Raw genomic sequence first — 6917 nt, 5'->3', positions numbered from 1 at the left:
AGGGCAGCAGAAGGGGATCTTTTATGGTCCTGTACCTTATGGTTTACCCCCTTACAAGTAGGCCTTTTGCATAGGTTTGGATTGTGAATCAAAGTCTGATGCCTATAAACTACTATTGCCATTGCCATAAACTAAGCATGGTACATATAAAAGATATTCCTGCTGAGAATGATCATTGTTAGTGGTCAGATACTCTTTCTGTCAGCAAGCCAAGTGTAGGTCAATTGTACAATTGGTTTGTAAGAGAGGCTTCCTATGATGACCACTAATAAGTCCACTGTCTCATTTCTGTGCTGAACCCTAGAGAATATTCCAAGGGCAAACAGGTCTATTACAGTTCCAATCCAAGTTGAGACAATCGAGGGTGATATTTTTTCAAGGACTAGACAGACACTAATATGCAACTTGGGGTTCTTACACTCAGGAGGAGGAAGAATCATTTAGGCAAATATCCTGATGGTGCACCATACAAATAACTCTAGGGGTCTCCCCAGATGGGTAGCCTTACAGCCAGTCTCCAAAACTAGTTTACTCTGAGTTTTCTGTTCAACATTTAGGAGTTTCTCCTCAGCTTATCTCAAGGGTCTAGATCAGGTCAACTGCTGTTAGAGCTGTTGCATGTCACTCTGTCTGCAGAAAATATGTTACTACCTGCTATTAAAACCTCCTAATACCTTCCCATAGTTCAATATCAGCATCAGGCTCTGCCTGGACCATGTGCAAAAGGAAAACATTGTCGCTGTGAAACCCACATAAACCAAAAAAAGCAAAAATGCATCTAGTCATTTACAGGGGAAAGAAAAACATCCTGTCTTTCAGTACACAACCATACAATATTGTATATAACAGGAATGATAACTACCTTAAAGGAGATCGCCAAGGTTTCTCAACTGGCACGGGACCTAACACTAGGTCAGGTAGGTTTAGTGTTAAGTCCCATGCCACTTGAGAAACCTTGGCGTTGGTGTGCGGGCTATGGTGTGTCCTTCATATAAGGATATACTGGCTAATGTCTCAATTTTAACATCAGTTTTGAGGGTTAGCCAATGTCATTGTATACATCTACCACAGTAGTAAACCTAAATGTATGTATTACTCTATATGTTACACATCCACACCTTTTATCTGGTGTAGGATGTCATTGTGGCACTTGCAGTCTGCTGCAGGCATCCCCCATTGCATGCATTTTATGCTGGGGATCGCCCTTAGCAACAGACCACAAGTGCAGGATCTCCTCCCCCAGCATAAAAGCACCTCCTGCTTATTGAGACCACGTTTTTTCTTCTTGTTGTTTAAATCCTATATTTGGAGGTGTATAAACTCAACATTTAATGCGCCTTGATCACTTTCTAGGCAGCATTAAGTTTCACCTGTGAGGCCGGCAACACATTAGATAACTTAGGTGGGGCTAATAGCCTGCCTCTCTACTCCCATTGTATGTGTGCCCAGCAACACTGGAGGTAACTGGGAGCAGGCTGTGTGTAGGACCTAATTCTGCTGTAATTGCCCACTGGCCCCTGGTATTGCCCATACGGCACAGATAGGTTTAATGTTAGATCCCGTGCCACTTGAGAAACCTTGGTGTGCGGGCTCAGGTATGTCTTTCATATAAGGATATACTAGCTAATGTCTCAATTTTGACATCAGTTTGAGGGTTAGCCATATGTCACTGTTTACATCTACCACAGTAGTACACCTAAATTAATGTATTAACAATTAATTACCCATTTGACTGGACAGAGAAACATTCACACATCTGTGTTGGAGACATCAATTTTAGTCTAGGTCTATGGGTAGGGGAGATTTATTATTGCTTTTAGAGCATTTTTTTTGTCTATGTTTTGGCGCAGTTCAGGCGCAAGCAGCATATTTTGTGACTTTTATGTGTCTTTTGATATAGACAGTTTCACTCTTTTTGCCTACCCGTAGAACTTTTTCTTGTTGACCATGCAGTGGTCACATATTTATAATTTGCGACTTTTGTCAAAGGTCTCTAATTTGTGCGCAAATGTACTTTTTTAGGCTCAAAGCTGCACCACCTACCAGTAGGCATGAAAATCACTTCTACCTTCCGCAATTCAACCTTTAACCTCTTGTGGTCAGGAGCTGAGCGCGGGCCATAGCTGGGTGGTCCTGGCGGCTATATACCACCAGGACCCAGCTCTAATGCCAGACATCACCGATCACGGTAATGCCCGACTTTAACCCCGTAAAAACACCTAACCTGTAAAATTCAGGACCCAGGAAAGTGTCTTCTTCCCTCCCTAACAAGCTACTAGAAAAAGTGTATGTGGTAGAGCTTTTTTTAATTTTTTTTTTATCTAAGAGCCGAGGAACGTGCTCTCGAATCACCCAAAGTGCAAGAAAAAGTGCAAACGTGTTACACTAAAAAAACATGCACAAAGGATGCAGTCTATCGCAAGCCCTTCTCCGATAGGAGAGAGGCCCTCCAACAAACCATACCTCCGGACCAAAACGTACCTGCAAGGTTCCAGGTTCAATGTCCCTTTTAGCTAAAGCTACTAAGGGACCACAAATGCTCCCGGCATCCCCCTTGGCGTTAGCCAAGGTATCTGCCTGCAGAGCCGATAACGGTCGGTACCTTGCCAAAGCAGGAGTACCCGAGGTGTTTGCAGGGAGGTGCGGAACCTAATGGCCACACACACCTCCCCTAGACCGCCAGGAGGGACACCCAGAAGTGCAACCGCATCCTGACAAATCCTGTGGACACAAAGCATGCAAAAAGTGACACAGTGAGACAAAAAGAAAGAAATAAGTGAATGTGTGCAGATATACTGCCCGGACATCCGGCCGGATCTATAAAAATTTCTCTGATCCTAGCCAGAAGGCCAGGAATCAAGAGGTGAGAGCCACAAAGGTGAAGAGATCATGATGCCCGTGCTTCAACTCAGTGAGCCAATACTCCCAGTGAGTTTCGGCACCTCTGGGTCACCACTCCCCGAGGCACTAATGCAGTGCTCCCCAACCTTTTTATCGCCGCAAAACGGTAAACGTTTGATAATTTTTCCGTGGCCCGCTTGTTTTATATAGACTGCAGCCCACCCTTATAAAGACAGCAGCCCCCCCTTATATAGACAGCAGGCCCCCCCACTTACATAGACAGCAGGCCCCCCCCCACTTATATAGACAGCAGGCCCCCCTCGCCCCCCCTTATAGACAGCAGGCCCCCCTCTTATAGACAGCAGGCCCCCCTCTTATAGACAGCAGGCCCCCCTTATAGAGAGCAGGCTCCCCTCTTATAGACAGCAGGTCCCCCTTATAGACAGCAGGCCCCCCTCTTATATAGACAGCAGGCCCCCCTTGTATAGACAGCAGCCCCCCCCCACTTATATAGACAGCAGACCCCCCCCCCCCCACTTATATAGACAGCAGGGTCCCACTTATAGACAGCACTCACTCTGCTGCTAGATCAGTGGTCTCCAAACTGTGGACCTCCAGCATGCTGGGGGTTGTAGTTTTGCAGCATCTGGAGGTCCACAGTTTATAGACAGCAGGCCCCGCCCCCCTCTTGTAAACAGCTCACCACCTGCGGTTGTCCTCGGGTGCTGCCGCTCCACTGCCCCGTTCTCCTGTCCTCATCATGGCGTCCTATGGAGGAGCATGTGACATACACGTTACGCTGGGCGCAGGGGAGGAGGAGTGACGTGTTTGTCACATGCTCCTCCATAGGATGCAATGATGCGATCGGGAGAACAGGAGAGGAGCGCTGCACGTATCTGACATGGTATCGATTGGCCAGGAGGAGGATCAGTGTAACAATAGCGAATTTTCATTCGCTATTGTAACACAATGGGCGGGCTCGGCTGCCACAGTGAAATTATTTAAAGTTCCTTGGGCATCCCGGTACTGTTTGATCTACGGACCGTTACCGGTCCGTGACCCGGGGGTTGGGAAACACTGCACTAAAGTACCTCGGCTCTAGACCTCATGGCGAGACCTGGAGGAAACAGGTCACATCGGGGTAGCCGTCGAGCTGATTCCTCACCATGCAACACCCATCCCCACCAGCTCCACACTGGCGTCGCCTACCCCCAGCATGAAACTGATAAGAACAGATACTACACTTGATCTTAGCCAAAGATACTACACTTGATCTTAGCCAAAAGGCCGAGAAGCAATGGTATGTGGTAGAGCCTTTCCCACCACAGCAGAGCTGCGCAAAATTGATCATCATGCTGCATCTTCTTGATAAATAAGATGCACACTAGTCAAACCCACCACCCAAATAAAGGTGAGAAAATAGCTCTACTGTAGACATTCTTTGATAAATCTGGGCCTATATATCTTTCCAATAAATGTATAGCTTGGAATATATTGGACTAGGCCCCAAGATGTCTGGAGATCCACCATAGTTAATTGCTTATATATGTCAATGATAATCCCAGAATTTCTAATTTAGGACTCCATACATCAAGTGTGGGATGTGGGTTTTAAACCAGTTATTGACAGTTAACCCTTAATGGTAATGATGCTAATTGCCTATACAATAGCACCCCCAGAAGGTGGGTAGTTGTCATTACACCATCATGAAAGGGATTATGGGTGATATGCCTAAATGCATTCTGGGTAATATAGTGATGTTATAGTCATTACCATATGTACACACGCAGCCCACATTCATTGAGGAATTCCAATTTAGGAGGGTGTGTCTAACTAATTAAAAAAATCTCACAAAAAAGGAAAGGGGATATGCTCATAAGTGTATAGGGTCCTGTGGTGAACACTCTAACTATAGAACCAAAAAAAGGGAAAAACCACTTTTCAAGTGGTTTTTCCCTTTTTTTTTTTATAAAAAAAAATGTTAAAACAGATGTTAGGGAGAAAGAAACAAAGAGAGAAATACACCTAGAGAAAAGAGAAAAGTTTTAGACAGACAGACAAAGAAGTCTGCCACTGAAAGAGGTCCACAAGATGAAAGCAATAAAAACCATGATATCATAGATCCCAGCAAGCCAAATTGATCACACAAAACAGACTATGGCTATCCCTGACTATGCGATGATGGACCATCCAACTTGCCTAAGAACCAAAGCGAGGTTCTTACATAGACTTCGTAAGAGACACAAAAATGGTATTCCATTTAATTAAGACTAATTTGGATAATGTGGATGGAATGATACCATTTAGATTGGCGAATAAATTAATTAAATTAAATAAAATTAATTATAGATTAAAGATTAATTATCTCCATATTGAGATTATAGTATTAGGATGTTCTGTATTATAGATTCTAACTGCAGAAGAGTCTATTTTCCTGATCTATAAGAAAGCTTTGAACGATTGTTTATATATTGGTAGAACTCCTATACTCGCCAAGCTAAGTGTTATAAGTATATTTCCCACACAGGAAACTTGCTTCAAGTTCTTCCTCCTAAAATATAGTCTAGCAAGATCATATATCATTGCTATTTGTCTTAATAATCTTACCAAAGTCATGTATAACATCGTCCAGAATAGGGTGAAAGTATATCAGATTTCTTCCACGTTTATATCCTTAGATGGATTTGCCCATTTATGTAATTTGTAGTTGGTTAGAAGGGGGTGGCATTCCATATTGATATGTCTATAATTAGATATGCCCATCTTTATATCATGAGGTTTCTCTGGACAGAGTGATATGTAACCTTTTTCTCATATGATATTTCAAACCTAGTAGCTTTTGTTTTATTGTAACAAGTTACTTACTACTCACATGTATTGTTCTACTATATGTAGTCAATTAACAAGTTTATAATGTTTACTAACATATCTGATTGAAATTAATTTGCATATATCATTGTTTCTTTCTCATTTATGTTTATAACCTTATAACCAATAAATCTGCATACTTTTATAATACCTGTGTATTATTTTATATTGCAAAACTACATCCATAAGCATTAATGTCATCCAGTCATAAAAAGAACTTTTGATATCTGAGAAAATAGTCGAACTCAGATGTGAATTGTATTGATTGGCTTTGTCTACAATTCACCAGGTCATAATTTAGATTTTTTGATAATTTTCAAATATTAAAATTTTTCATAATTAATATTTTATGACCATAATTCATAATTGAGTTATTACCGCACAACAAAATTATATGCAGGTGGGAGATATGGAGACAAGGCTCAACTTCCAGCTGGCTTTCAATTAAGCAGCAATTGGGATAGGAGGGTGGAGGTGTTCCATTGCTCAGTACTTAAGAGGCTTGAGAATACCTCTTTGACACATTTTCTTATGTTATGAAAGCACAGACAGATATAGGAAAGGTACCATGTGTCTCCCATGCCATATGGGCTATTTACGAATCTGCGGCCTCTTCCGGCGCATGCGCAGGTAGTTTTTTTTTTTACCAATAAACTTTTTTTTTTCTAATTGACAAACTGTCTGCGCATGCGCGAGTACGCAAGTGCTACGCTAACAGCGTAGCGTACGTTAGGTCTACTCTAATAGCGTAGTTTCGCACAAGCGCAGACAGTTTGTTAATTAGACAAAAAAAAAATTATTGGTAAAAAAAAAAAAACTACCTGCGCATGCGCCGGAAGAGGCCGCAGATTCGTCGCTGAGCCACGAAAGAAACAGGAAGAAAAGATTTGCCTCGGACATCAGAAGATAGGAAGGACAGAAGCAAGAACACACCCCCCCGACATCCCACTTACCGAACACAACATGGCGGAGGCCGAGGTACACAGCAAGCCACTGGAGGAAAAAGGGGCCTGCTTCCAGATCTTCACAAAAGGTAAGAAAATACATATATACATAATCACAACACACATAAAAAACACATACTTATACACACATAACACACAAACATAATAACAAAAAACAGTATAAACAAGGGAGAACCCCTTTAACTATGAATATCATTTGCTCTTTGCAGTAACATTGTACATGGTTGAGAATGCTAATGACAG

At 42.4% G+C, this 6917-nt stretch overlaps 1 non-coding gene across 1 annotated transcript; it reads right to left on the bottom strand.

Moving 5' to 3' along the window:
* Positions 1-3953: 3953 nt before the first annotated feature.
* LOC130359985 (U2 spliceosomal RNA) lies at positions 3954-4140 on the bottom strand. Its single transcript, XR_008890512.1, has one exon. It is a non-coding gene; the product is annotated as a U2 spliceosomal RNA (small nuclear RNA).
* Positions 4141-6917: the final 2777 nt, after the last annotated feature.

The sequence above is a fragment of the Hyla sarda genome, chromosome 2 (assembly GCF_029499605.1).
Source record: "Hyla sarda isolate aHylSar1 chromosome 2, aHylSar1.hap1, whole genome shotgun sequence".
NCBI lineage: Eukaryota > Metazoa > Chordata > Amphibia > Anura > Hylidae > Hyla > Hyla sarda.
The sequence above is the reverse complement of the archived record's forward strand: the minus strand, read 5'-3'. Positions and strand labels throughout refer to the sequence as shown.